Raw genomic sequence first — 20,160 nt, 5'->3', positions numbered from 1 at the left:
TTGACCTGGTTAACGGGAGGGAAAAAGACGTTGATGAAAGGATGGACGTTTTACCTCAGGACGGTTGGTGAAGAAAAATTATAAAAGAAGACGACAGAACTACAACAAAACCCATAGCTACTAAGACATGAAGGGAAATACATGTTTTATTTAATAAAAGAGTTGTTATAATTTAGTTAAAACTTAGTAAAGACTGAAGCTACCGTCTCGTCGTGGAGGTATTAGCCAGCCTAGAGGTTAGCCTAGCATCGTGTGACACCGGGAGATAATTGCTTGGGAAGCTTAACTAGTTCGTGTTGCCATGGGGATATCGGTTACGGCTAAGGAGTACTGTCTGCATGGGTAGCTGTGCTGCCTTGGACTTTGTGAGGAAACCTGCATGGAACTGCCATACTTCGCTGAGGGAATATCTACCAAGTCGTGAGTAACCACAATGTGAGGTGCTTAATTTGGACACGGGTTGTGCACGACTCATTGGGGTTTATTATTTTATTTCTTTTAAAATAAAGGTGAAACAAATAAATAAATTGGTAATGGTGAGAGGTTAGCATGTTTTGTTGTAGCCTCTGTTATTGGTAATGGTGAGAGGTTAGCATGTTTTGTTGTAGCCTCTGTTATTGGTAATGGTGAGAGGTTAGCATGTTTTGTTGTAGCCTCTGTTATTGGTAATGGTGAGAGGTTAGCATGTTTTGTTGTAACCTCTGTTATTGGTAATGGTGAGAGGTTAGGATGTTAATCCAGTCATCATCCACTATTTTTTTATTGGGCAAAACATAACCCAAAACACAACCAAAACAAACTGCAAATGCAACCAACGAGTTTGAGTCACAAGCTTGATGTAGTCGTTGCTTTAATGGAATATGGGACCAAATACAAAACTTTTGACTATTTTAATACACTATGATTTAATTGGTCAGAAAACATATCACTTCTTTAAATAGGGGGACTAGATACATAAAGTGCTTTTATTTTTCTAAATGGTGTAACAGATATGTATGAAAATATCCTCAAATAAAAGGTGACATTATATACTGTCACCTCATATGAAACATTTGATCTGAAATCCAAAATGTTGGAGTTTAGAGCCACATTTAAAATGTTATCTTCACTGTCAAAATAGATATGGTGTGGACTGTATACTCAATACAATCTAAATCTGATACCTCACTGTCTGTCTTTTGACTGATACTGCTTTTTAAACTGGTCTGGTCAGTCTACTCAAATATTTGTATTATACATTTTTCTCTCTACAAGATTATTTGACTCTTTGCAGGCTGTCAGGCTGTCTAGTTACAGAGGAAGGCTGTGCTTTTCTGGTCTCAGCTCTGAGGTCAAACCCAACACATTATTTGTAAACGGGTAACAGCGTAAACAGGGCAAGCTAAGCGTATCATTGTAATACAACCTGTCTGTCATTGTATTTCTTCTGTGTTGGCAGAATCACTGGCTGTAAACTCAGAAACACATCCTGTAAAGTTTTGGCCTCAGTTCTCAGTTCAAACCCCTCACACCTGAGAGAGCTGGACCTGAGTAACAATGACCTGAAGGATTCAGGAGTGAAGCTGCTCTCTGCTGGACTGGGGAATCCCCACTGCAGACTGGAGACTCTGAGGTCAGTATTCATGTAGTTGGTCAACAAGTGTTTTGTTGTATCCTCTGTTATTGGTAATGGTGAGAGGTTAGCATGTTTTGTTGTAGTCTCTGTTATTGGTAATGGTGAGAGGTTAGCATGTTTTGTTGTAGTCTCTGTTATTGGTAATGGTGAGAGGTTAGCATGTTTTGTTGTATGCTCTGTTATTGGTAATGGTGAGAGGTTAGCATGTTTTGTTGTAGTCTCTGTTATTGGTAATGGTGAGAGGTTAGCATGTTTTGTTGTAGCCTCTGTTATTGGTAATGGTGAGAGGTTAGCATGTTTTGTTGTAGCCTCGGTTATTGGTAATGGTGAGAGATTAGCATGTTTTGTTGTAGCCTCTGTTATTGGTAATGGTGAGAGGTTAGCATGTTTTGTTGTAGTCTCTGTTATTGGTAATGGTGAGAGGTTAGCATGTTTTGTTGTAGCCTCTGTAACTTTCTCACTCATTATTATTCATTATCTTTCTCAATCATGGCAGTCACAGGCTTGATGAAGTCATTGCAGTCAAAGAATATGGGACCAAATACTAAACTTTTGACTATTTTAACACACTATGAGTTAATTGGTCAGAAAACATATGAAAACATATGACTTCTTTAAAGAGGGGGACTAGATACATAAAGTGCTTTTATTTTTCTAAATGGTGAAACAGATATGTATGAAAATATCCTCAAATAAAAGGTGGCATTATATACTGTCACCTCATATGAAACATTTGATCTGAAATCCAAAATGTTGGAGTATAGAGCCACATTTAAAATGTCAGCTTCACTGTCAAAATAGATATGGTGTGGACTGTATACTCAATACAATCTAAATCTGATACCTCACTGTCTGTCTTTTGACTGATACTGCTTTTAAACTGGTCTGGTCAGTCTACTCAAATATTTGTACTATACATGTTTCTATCTGCAGGCAAAACGTTGATAATTTCTCATTTTTAATGACGATGTATTAATTTACGAATAGATATGGAAGGTTTTATATGTTGAAAAAATATACTGCCACTATTTTCACCACCAAAGAATAGCAGTGTGACTTTAATATGATTTGACTCTTTGCAGGCTGTCTGGCTGTCGAGTCACAGAGGAAGGCTGTGCTTCTCTGGTCTCAGCTCTGAGGTCAAACCCCTCACACCTGAGAGAGCTGGACCTGAGTAACAATGACCTGAAGGATTCAGGAGTGAAGCTGCTCTCTGCTGGACTGGGGAATCCCCACTGTAAACTGGAGACTCTGAGGTCAGTATTCCTGTAGTTGGTCAACAAGTGATAACTGTTCACCAGATCCACATGTTTTTACCAGACACACATAGTCCACACCATATGTGTTTGGACAGTGAAGCTTACAGTTTTAAATGTGGTGCTATGCACCAGCATGTATCTTCTCACTTAGAAAACATCCACCATTTTAATATTGGGCAAAACATAACCCAAAACACAACCAAAACAAACTGCAAAATCAATCAACGAGTTTGAGTCACAAGCTTGATGTAGTCGCTGCGTTCAAGGAATATCGGATCAAATACTCAACTTGTGACTACTTTAATACACTATGAGTGAATTGGTCAGAAAACATGACTTCTTTAAATAGGGGGACTAGATACATAAAGTGCTTTCATTTTTCTAAATGGTGAAACAGATATGTATGAAAATATCCTCAAATAAAAGGTGACATTATATACTGTCACCTCATATGAAACATTTGATCTGAAATCCAAAATGTTGGAGTTTAGAGCCACATTTAAAATGTTATTTTCACTGTCAAAATAGATATGGTGTGGACTGTATACTCAATACAATCTAAATCTGATACCTCACTGTCTGTCTTTTGACTGATACTGCTTTTAAACTGGTCTGGTCAGTCTACTCAAATATTTGTACTATACATGTTTCTATCTGCAGGCAAAACTTTGATAATTTGTCATTTTTAATGACGATATATTAATTTACGAATAGATATGGAAGGTTTCAGGACACTGATATATCTAAATATGTTGAAAAAATATACTGCCACTATTTTCACCACCAAAGAATAGCAGTGTGGTTTTAATATGATTTGACTCTTTGCAGGCTGTCAGGCTGTCTAGTCACAGAGGAAGGCTGTGCTTCTCTGGTCTCAGCTCTGAGGTCAAACCACTCACACCTGAGAGAGCTGGACCTGAACTACAATCACCCAGGAGACTCAGGAGTCAGACTGCTCTCTGCTGGACTGGAGGATCCACACTGCAGACTGGAGAAACTCAAGTATGTGGAGGGTTTATGTCAATGTTCATATCAGACATGTTGGACTTTTCAGGCTAGTTAAGACAAACATTCTGACCACCACTTGGACAAAGTTATATGCTAACTGTGTGTGTGTGTGTGTGAGTTCAGGTGTATCCCTCATTGACTGTCTGTTTTTCTGCTTACCGCTACAGTGTGGAACATGGTGGAGAGTTCAGAATGAAACCTGGACTTAGAAAATGTGAGTGTTGACTGCTGTGAAGAATTTGACTAAGAATAAGTCTTAATTCAAGTTAAGTCAAAGTCAAAGACCACCATCATTACTGACTTGGTCATATTGAATATCAGCTGTCGTTCTACAGAAACAGAAATCAGGGACACCAACGTTTACAAAGAGTTACTTTGACAATGTATGTGTGTCTGTGTGTGTGTGAGTGTTTGTGTGTAATTAATGGGAATAAGTGTTTTTTATATTACCATACAGTATATGTGATCATTCAACAAGTCTCAAGTTACCTTAACTTCTCCTTTTGATACCTAGAAACATCTACATTAAATGAATTAGTGAAAAGTGAGTTAACATTCTAATGTGAATGATGATGATTTCTAATATTGTGTCTGGTTTCATCCATCAGATGTCTGTGATCTCACACTGGACCTAAACACAGTAAACAGACTCCTCTCTCTGTCTGAGGAGAACAGAAAGGTGACATGTAGGAGAGAGGAGCTGCCGTATCCTGATCACCCAGAGAGATTTGACTACTGTAGACAGGTGCTGTGTAGAGAGGGTCTGACTGGGCGCTGTTACTGGGAGGTAGAGTGGAGTGGGGGGGCTGTTATAGGAGTAACATATAAAGGAATCAGCAGGAGAGGAGGGGTTGATGACTGTTGGCTTGGATACAATGACAAGTCCTGGAGTCTGTTCTGCTCTGACAACAGATACATTGCCAGATATAATAATAACTCCACTACCATAGACGTCCCCTCCTCCAGCTCCCACAGAGTAGGAGTGTATCTGGACTGGCCAGCCGGCACTCTGTCCTTCTATAGAGCCTCCTCTGACACACTGACCCACCTGATCACATTCACCTCCACATTCACTGAGCCCCTCTATCCAGGGTTTGGGGTTTATTATATTGACTCTTCAGTGTCCCTGAAATAATAACTGGACACAAACACACACACTGGACACACACACTGGATATACACACACTCAACACACACACTGGACACACACACACTGGTTGCACACACTCACACACTCACACACTCACACACACACACACTGGACACAAACACACACACACTGGACACACACTGGACACACACACACACACACACTGGACACAAACTGGACACACACACACACACACTGGACACAGACTGGACACACACACACACACTGGACACACACTGGACACACACTGGACACACACTGGACACATACAGACACTGGACGCACACACACACACACACACACACACACACACACACACACACACACACACACACACACACTGGACACAAACTGGACGCACACGCACACACTGGACACAGACACACACACACACACACTGGACACAAACTGGACACACACACACACACACACACACTGGACACAAACTGAACACACACACACACTCAACACACACACTCTCAACACACAAACTGAACACACACACACACACACACACTGAACACACACACACACACACTCAACACACACACACACACTCAACACACACACACACACACACATTCTGGACATACACACACACTGAACACACACACACACTGGACACAAACTGGACACACACACATAAACACACTCAACACCCAACACACACACACACTCACACTCGACACACACTCACACTCGACACACACACACACTCGAAACACACACACTCGACACACACACACTGGACAGACACACACACACACACACACTGGACAGACACACACACACTGGAAACACACACACACACACACACTGGACAGACACACACACACTGGACAGACACACACACACTGGACAGACACACACACACACTGGACACACACACACACACACACACACTGGACACACACACACACACACACACTGGACACACACACACACACACACACACACACACACTGGACACACACACACACACACACACACACATGGACACACACAACACTGAACACACACACAAACATAAACACACACTCAACACACACACACTCAACACACACACACTCAACACACTCGACACACTCAACACACACACACACTGAACACACACAGACACTGGACACACACACACTGAACACACACACACACACACACACACACACACACTGAACACACACACACACACACACACACACACACACACACACTGGGCACATACTCACACACTGAAACACACACACACACACACACACTGAACGGACACACACTGGACACACTCTGAACACACACACACACACACACACACACACACACACTGAAACACACACACACACACTGAACAAACACACACTCTGGACATACACACACACACACACTGGACCCACTGGACACACACACACACTGGACACACACACACACACACTGGACACACACACACACACACTGGACACACACACACCCACTGGACACACACACACACACTGGACACACACACTCACTGGACACACACACTCACTGGACACACACACTGACACACTGGACACACACACGCTTGACACACTGGACACACACGCTTGACACACTGGACACACACACGCTTGACACACTGGACACACACACGCTTGACACACTGGACACACACACAAACACACTGGACACACACACATGACAGGCTTGTAATATTTTCTGATCTTTTACCACTTTGCATTTTTTATGATATATTTTACTGTTTATGTTTGTACCACAGGAGGTTGGTGGGACCTTATTTGGGGAGGACAGGCTTGTAATGGCTGGAGTGGAATAAGTGGAATGGTATCAAACACGTGGTTTCCATGTGTTCCATTTAATTCACTCTGTTCCAGACATTATTATGAGCCGTCCTCCCCTCAGCAGCCTCCTCTGGTATGTACTGTCCTGTATGTGAGAGAGATCCAACAAGGAATTACAATGTATGTATTACTTTTAATACCTGCAAATGGCAAATAAACTACTGGAACTCCTTATAAATGTCTGCAGCCGACAAGAGGTGAAAATACTACCGGAATATTCTGCAAATGTTGATGAAGACGTCACTCAATCCACCCAAAACAACATGCAGTCTTTCCACAAGACTCCCATGAAGTTATAGTGTGACGTTATGAGTCGACGTTAAAGTAACATTCTCACAACATACTGCAATTGTTTTATCCTGTTTTAGATGGATCCTCTGTTTAAACATTTCAACTCTGACAATAACACCGTTAAAATACCAATGTGATAATTTCTTGTCTTTTATGTTGGAAAAACAAATTGTACAATTATATGTGGACATACGCTCCATAGTTGTACAAGTATACATGGTTATATTGTACTTTTCATAATAAAACATACTTGAAACAAGAAAAAGCATGTTAACTGTGAAAACAATTTCGTTATTGATTTTTACATTGCTTCTCCCTGTCTCATGTTGACGTTTGTCATGAATCTTGACCTGGAGGTAGAACTGTGCGATTTCCTCTAGATATGTCAGCTGCAAAGTCAGAATTGGCTGTGGAAAATGTTTTATGGTCTTAATTTAAGGGAAGGATTAGCAGTGAGGTTAGGGTTGAGGTTAGGATTAAAATAGGATTGTATTACTTTGTGCCTGTGCAAGCCAGTGAATACTTTGCTGAACTGCCTCCAGGGCAAGATTCATGACAATAAATGCCAACCTGCCTCCAGGGCAAGATTCATGACAATAAATGCCAACCTGCCTCCCAGTCGTCCCCTCCTTATCTTTACAAGGCTGCAGAACATGCAAGCTAGTGATGTGGGGTTCTCTCATAACCCTCAGTCCCCAGGTGGGTAGATGGCAGGTTGAATAAAGAGAAGCTAGTGATGTGGGGGTTCTCTCATAACCCTCAGTCCCCAGGTGGGTAGATGGCAGGTTGAATAAAGAGAAGCTAGTGATGTGGGGGTTCTCTCATAACCCTCAGTCCCCAGGTGGGTAGATGGCAGGTTGAATAAAGAGAAGCTAGTGATGTGGGGTTCTCTCATAACCCGCAGTCCCCAGGTGGGTAGATGGCAGGTTGAATAAAAAGAAAACAATAGGCTACATAAAAGAATCCATAAATGTATAATTATTATGTAATTTACACAAAACATTAAGGACACCTTTCTTTCCATGACAAACTGACCAGGCGTAACTCAATATTAGGAAGGTATCCTTAATATTTTGTCTACTCAGTGGCTCTGACCCTTTACGTAACAGTCAATACTCTTTGCCAGGAACCTTCTGTAACGGTTGGCGTCGGATGAAGCAGACCAAGACGCAGCGGGGAAATGTGCACTAATCTTTTTTTATTTAATTGGCAAAGAAGGTGAACCAAAAATAAACACATTCACCAAAAAGACACAGCGACGAATAACAGTCTAGTAAGGCACAAGGCACACAGAAAAATCTCCCACAAAACACAAACATAACACATACCAATATATAGGACTCTCAATCAAAGCCGACTACAAACACCTGCCTCCAATTGAGAGTCCAACACCCAAATACCTAACATAGAAATACTAAACTAGAGAGAACATAGAAATACAAAAAACAGAACATAACCCAAAACCCGGGATTAATAAATCAAACACCCTTCTAAGCAAACCACCACCCCGAACCACATAAAACAAATACCCTCTGCCACGTCCTGACCAAACTACAAACACAAATAACCCTTATACTGGTCAGTACGTGACACCTTCTTTAAATGTTCCCAAATGCTCCCACACTGATGATCACTCACAGCTGCTCCAGGGCCTCTTGGGTTGAGGAGTCATTCTCTTCTAACCTGATCACAGCTACTCCAGGGCCTCTTGGGTTGAGGAGTCATTCTCTTCTAACCTGATCACAGCTGCTCCAGGGCCTCTTGGGTTGAGGAGTCATTCTCTTCTAACCTAATCACAAACAAAGACAAGATTCAAACAAATAAACATGATGGTCCAACATAATAGGGGACGGGGGGGGTATAGGGAAGGTAGGGGAGAGGAGGGGGTATAGGGAAGGTAGGGGAGAGGAGGGGGTATAGGGAAGGTAGAGGAGAGGAGGGGGTATAGGGAAGGTAGGGGAGAGGAGGGGTATAGGGAAGGTAGGGGAGAGAAGGGGGTTATGGGGAAGGTAGGGGAGAGGAGGGGTATAGGGAAGGTAGGGGAGAGGAGGGGGGTATAGGGAAGGTGGCAGAGAGGAGGGGGTATAGGGAAGGTAGGGGAGAGGAGGGGTATAGGGAAGGTAGGGGAGAGGAGGGGGTATAGGGAAGGTAGGGGAGAGGAGGGGGTATAGGGAAGGTAGGGGAGAGGAGGGGGGTATAGGGAAGGTAGGGGAGAGGAGGGGGCATAGTGAAGGTAGGGGAGAGGAGGGGGTATAGGGAAGGTAAGGGAGAGGAGGGGTATAGGGAAGGTAAGGGAGAGGAGGTGGGGGCACAGGGAAGGTAGGGGAGGAGGAGGGGGGTATAGGGAAGATAGGGGAGAGGAGGGGGTATAGGGAAGGTAGGGGAGAGGAGGGGGTATAGGGAAGGTAGGGGAGAGGAGGGGGGTATAGGGAAGGTAGGGGAGAGGAGGGGTATAGGGAAGTTAGGGGAGAGGAGGGGGTATAGGGAAGGTAGGGGAGAGGAGGGGGTATAGGGAAGGTAGGGGAGAGGAGGGGGTATAGGGAAGTTAGGGGAGAGGAGGGGGACTTCCTCCATGTCAGGTAAGCAGCCTCCAAGTCTACCCTCACCAACTGACCAGACTGAGGGAGTTCTGAACATCCCTCTCTGTCCTCTGATGCTGCGTCCAAGTCTTCTTGGGTCTTTCTGGTGTCTCTGTCTTGATTTTTTCAGTTCTTTCCCAGGCTGCCTGAAAAACACATAAAGATGGAACATTCATAAGAGTTATAAACTATCAAAATAAAGAGAGTCCCACACTCCATATATAAACTCCCAGTCATTTATTGGGTATTTACCATTGTTTCAGCATCACTGTGCCTTCTACAGGGTGATGTCATCAATACTTGAACCAGGTTATGTAGACGAACAGTGCAATTAGTGCAACCAATGACAATAGAGAGGGGTGTGTCATAATGATTAAGTTAATTACAATGAATTAATGAAACTGTTAACCTCTATGTGCTAGGTGGGACGCTTGCTATTTTTGAATGTCCTGTTTAATAAAATGTTTGCTAAAGCATTAAGAATTATGTGTAATTATTGAAGAACTGCGTTAATGACAGTATCCATTTGGGTGTTGTCAATAAAGTTAAGATTTTATTTATTTATTTAACCAGGTAGGCCAGTTGAGAACAAGTTCTCATTTACAACTGCGACCTGGCCAAGATAAAGCATAGCAGTGCGACACAAACAACACAGAGTTACAAGTGGGATAAACAAACGTACAGTCAATAACACGACAGAAAAATCTATATACAGTGTGTGCAAATGGATTAAGGAGGTAAGGCAATAAATAGGCCATAGTAGCAGAGTAATTACAATTTAGCAAATTAACCTCTATGGGCTAGGCGGGACGAATTCGTCCCACCTACGTAACAGCCACTGCCAGCCTGTGGCGCGATTTTCAAAACCTTAAAAATCCTATTACTTCAATTTCTCAAACATATGACTATTTTACAGCCATTTAAAGACACGACTCTCGTTAATCTAACCACACTGTCCGATTTCAAAAAGGCTTTACAACGAAAGCAAAACATTAGATTATGTCAGCAGAGTACCAAGCCAGAAATAATCAGACACCCATTTTTCAAGCCAGCATATAATGTCACCAAAACCCAGAAGACAGCTAAATGCAGCACTCACCTTTGATGATCTTCATCAGATGACAACCCTAGGACATTATGTTATACAATACATGCATGTTTTGTTCAATCAAGTTCATATTTATATAAAAAACAGCTTTTTACATTAGCATGTGACGTTCAGAACTAGCATACCCCCGCAAACTTCCGGGAATTCGCTAACATTTTACTAAATTACTCACGATAAACGTTCACAAAAAGCATAACAATTATTTTAAGAATTATAGATACAGACCTCCTCTATGCACTCGATATGTCCGATTTTAAAATAGCTTTTTGGTGAAAGCACATTTTGCAATATTCTAAGTACATAGCCCAGGCATCACGGGCTCGCTATTTAGACACCCGGCAAGTTTAGCACTCACCATAATCATATTTACTATTATAAAAGTTTCATTACCTTTTGTTGTCTTTGTCAGAATGCACACCCAGGACTGCTACTTCAATAACAAATGTTGGTTTGGTCCAAAATAATCCATCGTTATATCCGAATAGCGGCGTTTTGTTCGTGCGTTCCAGACACTATCCGAAATAGTAAAGAAGTGTCGCGCGCATGGCGCAATTCGTGACAATAAAATTCTAAATATTCCATTACCGTACTTCGAAGCATGTCAACCGCTGTTTAAAATCAATTTTTACGACATTTTTCTCGTAGAAAAGCGATAATATTCCGACAGGGAATCTCCTTTTCGGCAAACAAAGGAAAAAATCCCAAAGGCGGGGGCGGTCGGGGTCACGAGCATAAGCCCAGTGTCCCTTGATCGGCCACTTGAGAAAGGCGATAATGTGTTTCAGCCTGGGGCTGGAATGACGACATTCTGTTTTTTCCCGGGCTCTGAGCGCCTATGGACGACGTGGGAAGTGTCACGTTAGAGCAGAGATCCTTAGTAAATGATAGAGATGGAAAATAAGTTCAAGAAATGGTCAGACAGGCCACTTCCTGTAAAGGAATCTCTCAGGTTTTGACCTGCCATTTGAGTTCTGTTATACTCACAGACACCATTCAAACAGTTTTAGAAAATTTAGGGTGTTTTCTATCCATATGTAATAAGTATATGCATATTCTAGTTACTGGGTAGGAGTGGTAACCAGATTAAATCGGGTATGTTTTTTTATCCAGCCGTGTCAATACTGCCCCCTATCCTAAACAGGCTAAAATACATGAGAGCCTTGTGTCAAAAGGGTGGGCCAGGAGGAGCGCAAGATAGAGAGCAGAAGGTAAGAATCACATAATAAGTCAGGATTGAGAGAAGATAGAAGTGATACAGAATTGTTAGATAACAGTTACTGAGTGGAGAGCAGCATAGTTAAGTTTTAGGCAGGTATAGATGCAAACTGAATTGTAGAAGTGAGAACTTAACCTGGGGTCCACTTAGACGTGGGGCCCGATTAATGCCAGGATGATTTGTTTTTAAATTAGGAACAGGAAGAAGAGTTAAAAGCGGTACCCTCCATGTTAGGGTCCCAAGGACCTATTGATGTGGGGTTAATTAAAGGAGTTATTTTAGTATAAGTAGTCCTGAAGTCAAATTTGAGATTTTATTAAAAGTAATTATTAGTAATTTAGGAAAATTTGGGCAGAGCCATGTGTCAAAAGGGGGGATAGTAGAGCAGGTTCGGAAACACTTTGTGGCCTATTGGATAACGAACTACTTAAAAAACATTTTTTTTATAGATAAGTATATTAAATGGGAAGAAGCGGTCCCAACTTACTGGTTGGACACAATTAGGGTAGTTGATTTACTAGGATCTATCTCTTTAAATAATGGATTACATTTTAGCTGATCAGGTAAACCATATAGAATGCCAGAGTTAGGGAGGCCAGAACAGGTAGACATAGAAGTTGAAGATATACTAACAGAACACATGGTTAACCAAACCCGTATGTCCGAGACTTTGTGTCCAACAGGTGAATTACAGGAGAAGATGATTCACTCAATCCAACCAGGAGACTGGGTGTGGATCCAGTCCCTGAGGAGAAAAGAACTGGAAGCAGCCATGGTGGGAGGGCCCATATCAAGTGTTCCTGGTAATAGCCTTCGCGGTGAGAATAGCTGAAAGAGCAACCTGGGTTCATATCACACAATGCGGGAGGGTAAGACACACTGACACTGTCGAACAATCACAGAGTTAGGAGAAGAACCGAATACCAATAAGGTTCGGGGGTTACCTCTCTAACGAAGATTCCCTAACCCGCCCGATACTCACTGTGTGCGTTCATAGAAGTGAAAGTTTGGGTTAGCCTCTAGCCAGTGATATATTCACCGGGAGGGGGTGGGGCTTTACAGGGGTACTGGTCTGTCTGAGCTGTCTGATTGTGTAAGCCATATTCCTAATACACCATGAACCACTCGAGAAGTCAGAAAGTGGTAACTTGACCCATAGTGTAGAAGATGAGGAGTTTTTATGGCCTAGGTACAAAAGGTCACTCGATCTGGATAAAAAGGAAGTGAGAGTAGAGTTAGGAAGGATGTCTCAATAGAGTTCTCTGCAGACCAAATGGGGTCCCTAACCTCCTGGCAGTCTAGGACTCGGACTTCATGGGGAAGATATGTGTAGATCCCGGTGTAACTCATGGAATCAGGTCATAGCTCACACAGAGAGAGAAGGCTATGTCTATCCACACACCCAATATAGAAACAGATGGTGTATAGTGAAAGCTAGGGTTTTTGACTGCAATCCAGAGCAAGGGAAGTATTGCTTGAAGATAGGAATGACCAATTAAAGCATAAAGAAAGAGGATTTAGGGTTATGGTATGTTGGCCTTGACCAGACCATTGTCGACACTGCGGTACCATTCTGAGTAGTAGAGGTTAGGACAGGAGATAGTTCTACCGCCAGCCAGAATACCAGTAGTACCCCTGATAAAACGGACATTACCCGTGTAGTCATCCAGAGCCAAGGACCGGTGAGGATAGTTCAGACGAAAGATCTTAAGGAAGTGATTGAGGTGGAGACTTGGTTTGGGGATTCCAACCTATGGCTGGAATGGATTCAGTATACAGCTAGATCAGTAGCTAAAGAAGAAGGTTATGCCTGCGCAACAGCCAAACTTCAGTTGACAACCATCCCCTTTCTACCCGATGGAATTAATTTACCAAGGGGAATGGCCTGAATGGTAAAGCTGTTCATGAAGGCAAGGAAGCCAGACAGTTGCACTGATCTGCATTATCTGTATCCTATGTGCCCATTAGATCCAGACTTCCCCCTTTCACAGTCGCAGGAGGAGACTATTATTGTGTGGCTCGACACAACACACACGGATGGAACGTAGGGGAAGTAAGAACATGCAATAGGACAGAGAATGTTACAACTGACGAGACAATGAGGGACCTGACTGGGTGGTTGAGTTCCGAGGACTTTAGTAAGATAAAAAGGCCGAGAGCGGATGTCTGGTGGTTGTGTGGAGGTATGAAGCTGTCGCCAAACCTGCCTGCAAATTGGACTGGTATTTGTGCAGTGGTACAGTTAGGCATGCCCTTCACCCTTATACAACACAAAGACCTAGTGCCAGGTGAAAGAGAGGGGAGGAGTGCTCCGTCAGGGTCCTTTGACGATAGAATTTACATTGATAGCATTGGGGTTCCAAAGGGGTGCCTGATGAGTTTAAAGCTAGGAATCAGATATGGGCTGGATTGGAATCAAGTCTTTTTTGCTGGTCGACTCTCAATAAAAATGTGGATTGGATAAATTACATTTATTATAACCAACAGCGTTTCATCAACTATACCAGAGAGGCAATTCAAGGGTTAGCAGAACAGACAGCTGCGACCACTTTGATGGTATTGCAGAATAGAATAGCTTTGGATATGCTTCAGGCTGAAAAGGGTGGTGTGTGTGTGATTTTCTGATCTGAATGCCGGTCTAAACAATTTAGCTCAGGAGTTAGCAGAAAATTCCGGGGTGGACACGGCACTCACGGGATGGTTTGATAGTACATTCGGAAAATGGAAAAAGGTTGTAATCACTGTGTTGTGGGCTGCTTTCACCCGTATGACTGTGTTGATATTATGTGGTTGTTGTTTGGTCCCTTGTGCGAGAGGTCTCATTTCCAGGGCTCTGGAGAGATCGATGACGGAGCAGATGGTGAGATACAGACCGATTCCAAGTTCAGACCAGTGGGATGACAAATACCTAACGCCGAGCCTGGTGGAGGATTCATTCAATTACGAGGAGACCATGTTAGACGAGACCATCTTTAATGTTTAGTGTTAATGTTGCGACAGTTCTTTTCTGGTAACAGAACAAAATAGTCAGCTCATGGTAACTTCTGATATAGCTGTACTTTAATCAATGCAAACACGTGCGTGGTATATGTGTGGTTCGTATATATACGGTCTCGCTGTTTTGCCTCGCAGGGTAAAACAGAGAAGAGAGCGACACATCCTATTGTTCTCGCTTTTATACTCTGACAGAGATAGTTCCTGCTCAATGCTGGCCTGTCAGAGGGAGGAGGAGCGTGGTTTAAACTTGCTCCTCCTATCGTTGGCGTGCAGGCTGGTCTCAGCCTAGTGACGCACTTCCTGTCGCCGGTTGTAGTTCTTCTTGTCTTCAACAGTTGATTTATCCGTAGTTCATATACTTAATATTGTAGCATAGCGTCCCCAGTATATTATATAAGTTATGCATACAAATAGCCAGTTCAACCCTAACAATCCCCCTTTTCACACCCCTTGGGGTGTGAACATACTCTAATAAGAAATTTCAGGGAAATTTAAGAGTCCCCCTTTTGACACCCCCTAGGGTGTCACTCAACACAATTTGTATATCTCCATTTCAATGATTATATATTTCCTTATAAACCTTCACATCAGGAAAGACAAATAGTATACAGGATAAATTCATAACATATTACTCAACACGTATAAAAAGCCTTTTTGCGACAGTGGCTACACCTAACATGTGTGGGACAGAATCTTTGTCCCAGTACTTAAAACCTTCACATCCACCTGCCACTACATTCAATACATATGAATTTATTGTGCATACGCTTTATTCAACCACTTCCTCAACAGTAAAACAAGGATCGTCCTCTGACAGATCCATCTTTGGCCCAGAGCTGGATTTAGTGTTTTCCGGGATCAATTCTATCAAAGGCATCATTCCGGTTGCTCTGACAACTTCTGTAAGAGACTTTCTTAAGCAAGGGATTATACAGGCAGCACAACTAAACAATAATAGGACCACAAGTACTAGGGTTCGAATTCCAGTAGCCACCATAGATGTGTACTTGCCAAAAAAGAAATTCATCCAATTTCCCTCGTCTACCCCTGCTTCACCCCTGCATCTCTGCAGATAGCTTGTCAAGTCTCAATAGGGATTAAAATCATATCATTCCCATTACAATCCACCCGTTTTGCTAGATATTTCACATACATTATAACACATCTATTTTGATTGGATTCAGAAATTTCACACAAATTCAAACTAATTCATGCATCCCAATAGATGGTCTAATCTAACATGTGCTCCTCATATTTGAATGAATCCTCCACCTTGCTCGGCGGTAGGTACTTGTCGTCTCATTGATCTGAACTTTGACTCGGTCCGTAGCTCACCATCTGCTCCGTTATCCATCTCTCTAGAATTCTGGTGATTAAACCTCTCGCACACGGGACCAAACAACAACCACACAACCCAAACACACTCATACAGGTGAAAGCAGCCCATAATACAGTTCTTACAACACTTTTCCATTTCCCAAACATGAGCTGTGTTATCAAAAATGTACGTACAGCAATGAACCTAATCATTCTACCTACACCATCCTCTTTGCCCGTAACCTATCGAGAGTCAGTCTATTTTACCAGGTCATGAGGGAGGTGGCGGATAATTGGTCAGAGAACCTCTTTACTGCATCCCCTGTTTCATTCATGAATCTCTGTTGATTAAAAGATGTCATTAATTCAATCCCCATTATTATTTATTGTTAACCACCAAAATAATGTAGTGTTAAAGCCTTCACATATTTGATTCATAGCTTTGTATTCATCTGGAACTTCCCTGAGGATGCCAATAGCATCCATCTTGTAAAGCTACTCCCATCCTGGTCAAAACTCCTCCTGTGCCTACTTTAGCCTCCTATAACTGGCCTCTGATGACTAACTTGAACTGGTTAGACCAATAACCCCAGGGCGCAATTCCTAACCACCCTTTGTGGTAATTTCTGTCGTCTGCGTCCTTTGCTGGTACTAGCCCACCCTTCATCAGTTATAGTTGCTATGAGGTTACACATTTTCTCCTGTGCTTTCAAACCTAAGTCAGTCATATTAACCTCTTGGGGCTAGGTGGGACGCTAGCGTGCCACCCGTGGTGCACTCCATCAACAGCAGGTGCATTTCAAGAGCGGCAAATTTGAATCCAAATAAATGTCAAAATTCAAATTTTTCAAAAATACAACTATGTTACACCATTTGAAAGATAAACATCTCCTTAATCTAACCACGTTTTACGATTTCAAAAAGGTTTTACGGCGAAAGCATAAATTTAGAGTATGTTAGGACAGTACATTTACAAGAGTTGTGTGTAATGTTTTGTCAAGTCAAAGACAGGGTCACCAAAACCATAAAACCAGCTAAAATGATGCACTAACCTTTTACAATCTCCATCAGATGACACTCCTAGGACATTATGTTAGACAATGCATGCATTTTTAGTTCTATCAAGTTCATATTTATATCCAAAAACAGCGTTTTACTATGGCATTGATGTTGAGGAAATCGTTTCCCTCCAATAACCGGCAGTCAAGTCAGCGTCAGAAATTAAATAATTAAAATTAGAAAACATTGGTAAAATATTATATTGTCATTTAAAGAATTATAGATTTACATCTCTTGAACGCAATCAACTTGCCAGATTTAAAAATAACCTTACTGGGAAATCACACTTTGCAATAATCTGAGCACTGCGCCCAGAAAAATACGCGTTGCGATACAGACTAGACGTCATGTTGGGGAGATCTAAAATCGAAAATACTATGTAAATAATCCATTACCTTTGATTCTCTTCATCAGATGTCACTTCCAGGTATCACAGGTCCATAACGAATGTAGTTTTGTTCAAAAAAGCTCATCATTTATGTCCAAAAATCTCCGTCTCGTTAGCACATGATGTAAGCCAGCCGGACTTCTCGTCATGAACGAGGGGAAAAATATATTTCCGTTCGTTCAAACATGTCAAACGTTGTATAGCATAAATCATTAGGGCCTTTTTAACCAGAACATGAATAATATTCAAGGTGGACGAATGCATACTCTTTTATAACGTATTGGAACGAGGGTACCCAACATGAACTAGCGCGCCAGGTGTCTAATGGGACATCACCGTTCCATGGCTCTTGTTCGGTCAGATCTCCCTCCAGAAGACTCAAAACACTTTGTAAAGGCTGGTGACATCTAGTGGAAGCAATAGGAAGTGCCAAAATATTCCTAAACCCCTGTGTTTTTCAATGGGATAGGTTTAAAGTCAATACAACACATCAGGTATCCACTTCCTGTCAGAAAATGTCTCAGGGTTTTGCCTGCCAAATGAGTTCTGTTATACTCACAGACACCATTCAAACAGTTTTGGAAACTTTAGAGTGTTTTCTATCCATATATAATAAGTATATGCATATTCTAGTTACTGGGTAGGATTAGTAACCAGATTAAATCGGGTACATTTTTTTTATCCAGACGTGCAAATGCTGCCCCCTAGACCCAACAGGTTAACAATTACCTTTCCAGCCATTAAAATCATCTTAATTCTCGGTGCCATTTTTGTATCTATAACACTGGTATTCATCCGGAATTTAAGTGAACCGAGGTGGGTTGGCTGAGTACTTCAATCTGGCCAACCCATATTCCTGTACAGTTGTCTGCTTCCCCAGGAAATTGTTTAATGTTTACCTTACATTCTACATCTTGATTTTCTTTGATTCCTTATTCTGTACGTCACTCATCAGTGTATTATATAGTTTATCTTTTACTTCTTCTCCATGACAACGGTAACCTATGTTTAGTACCAGTAGGTGGTGGATCTGAATATATCAGAAAGATTAGACTATGATGCAGCTCAGAGTTTCTACTCTTCCCAAAAACTGTCAACCCTCTCCTACCCTTAGTCTCTCTGCTTGGTACCACCCCATACTCACACCTCTAGGAGCACACACAGTGATGAACGGTCGGGATAGGGAATCTTCGTTAAGGAGGTAACCCCCGGACCCTGTTGGTATCGGTTCTTCTCCTAACTCTGTGTGTGATCAGCAGCGGTCATATGTGTACATACCTCCTTGCAGTGGGTAACGTGGACCCAAGTGACTCTCTCAGCTTTTCTAATGGCAAAGGCAATGGTTTAACAGCACCTGGTATGGGCCTTCCCCACGGGGCTGCTTCCCGTCTTTTCTCCTCAGGGACTGGATCCACACCCAGTCTCCTGGTTGGATTGAGTGAATCACCTTCTCCTGTAATTCACCTGTTGAACACAAAATCTTGGACATACGGGTTTGGTTAACAAACAGTCTTCTCATGTGCTCTGCTAGTATATCTTTAACTTCTATGTCTACCTGTTCTGGTATCTCTATTCTCCCTAACTCTGGCATTCTATAGGCTCTACCTGATTAGCTAAACTGTCATCCATCATTTAAAGAGATAGATCCCAGTATCAACACTAGGGATTATATCTTGTCCTAATATTCTAGCTACCATAATCATGTCCACCAAGTAAGTTGGGAACACTTCTACCCATTTGCTATACTTATCTGTTATTGTTAAACACCCCTTCTTCCCCTCAATTCGGAATAGTTCAATAAGTCCATTTCCAAATGTTGGAATGGACATTCTACAAAAAATGTTTTTGTTCTAGTAGCATCCTATCCTGTTCTATCGCCTGCTCTACCATACTCCCCCTATTTATACATGGCTCAAGCCATGTATCAATTTTGCTGCATTTCTTAACCTGTTAGGGCTAGGGGGCAGCATTGACACGGCTGGATAAAAAACATACCCGATTTAATCTGGTTACCACTCCTACTCAGTAACTAGAATATGCATATACTTATTACATATGGATAGAAAACACCCTAAATTTTCTAAAACTGTTTGAATGGTGTCTGTGAGTATAACAGAACTCAAATGGCAGGTCAAAACCTGAGAGATTCCTTTACAGGAAGTGGCCTGTCTGACCATTTCTGGAACTTCTTTGCCATCTCTATCATTTACTAAGGATCTCTGCTCTAACGTGACACTTCCCACGTCGTCCATAGGCGCTCAGAGCCCGGGAAAAACAGAATGTCGTCATTCCAGCCCCAGGCTGAAACACATTATCGCCTTTCTCAAGTGGCCCATCAAGA

The 20,160-nt window shown here is 42.2% G+C and overlaps 2 long non-coding RNA genes across 2 annotated transcripts; one reads left to right on the top strand and one right to left on the bottom strand.

The window, feature by feature from the left end:
• The first annotated feature begins 2,828 nt into the window (after positions 1 to 2,828).
• LOC123740289 (uncharacterized) lies at positions 2,829 to 12,813 on the top strand. The gene is made up of 2 exons (XR_006768282.1): positions 2,829 to 2,871; positions 11,984 to 12,813. It is a non-coding gene; the product is annotated as an uncharacterized lncRNA (long non-coding RNA).
• A 4,188-nt stretch (positions 12,814 to 17,001) lies between these two features.
• LOC123740291 (uncharacterized) lies at positions 17,002 to 18,636 on the bottom strand. Its single transcript, XR_006768284.1, has 2 exons — positions 18,543 to 18,636; positions 17,002 to 17,106 (listed from the first exon to the last, which is right to left on the bottom strand). It is a non-coding gene; the product is annotated as an uncharacterized lncRNA (long non-coding RNA).
• Between the last annotated feature and the right edge of the window lie 1,524 nt (positions 18,637 to 20,160).

Source organism: Salmo salar, unplaced genomic scaffold, assembly GCF_905237065.1.
Source record: "Salmo salar unplaced genomic scaffold, Ssal_v3.1, whole genome shotgun sequence".
NCBI classification, from domain to species: Eukaryota; Metazoa; Chordata; class Actinopteri; order Salmoniformes; family Salmonidae; genus Salmo; species Salmo salar.
The sequence above is the reverse complement of the archived record's forward strand: the minus strand, read 5'-3'. Positions and strand labels throughout refer to the sequence as shown.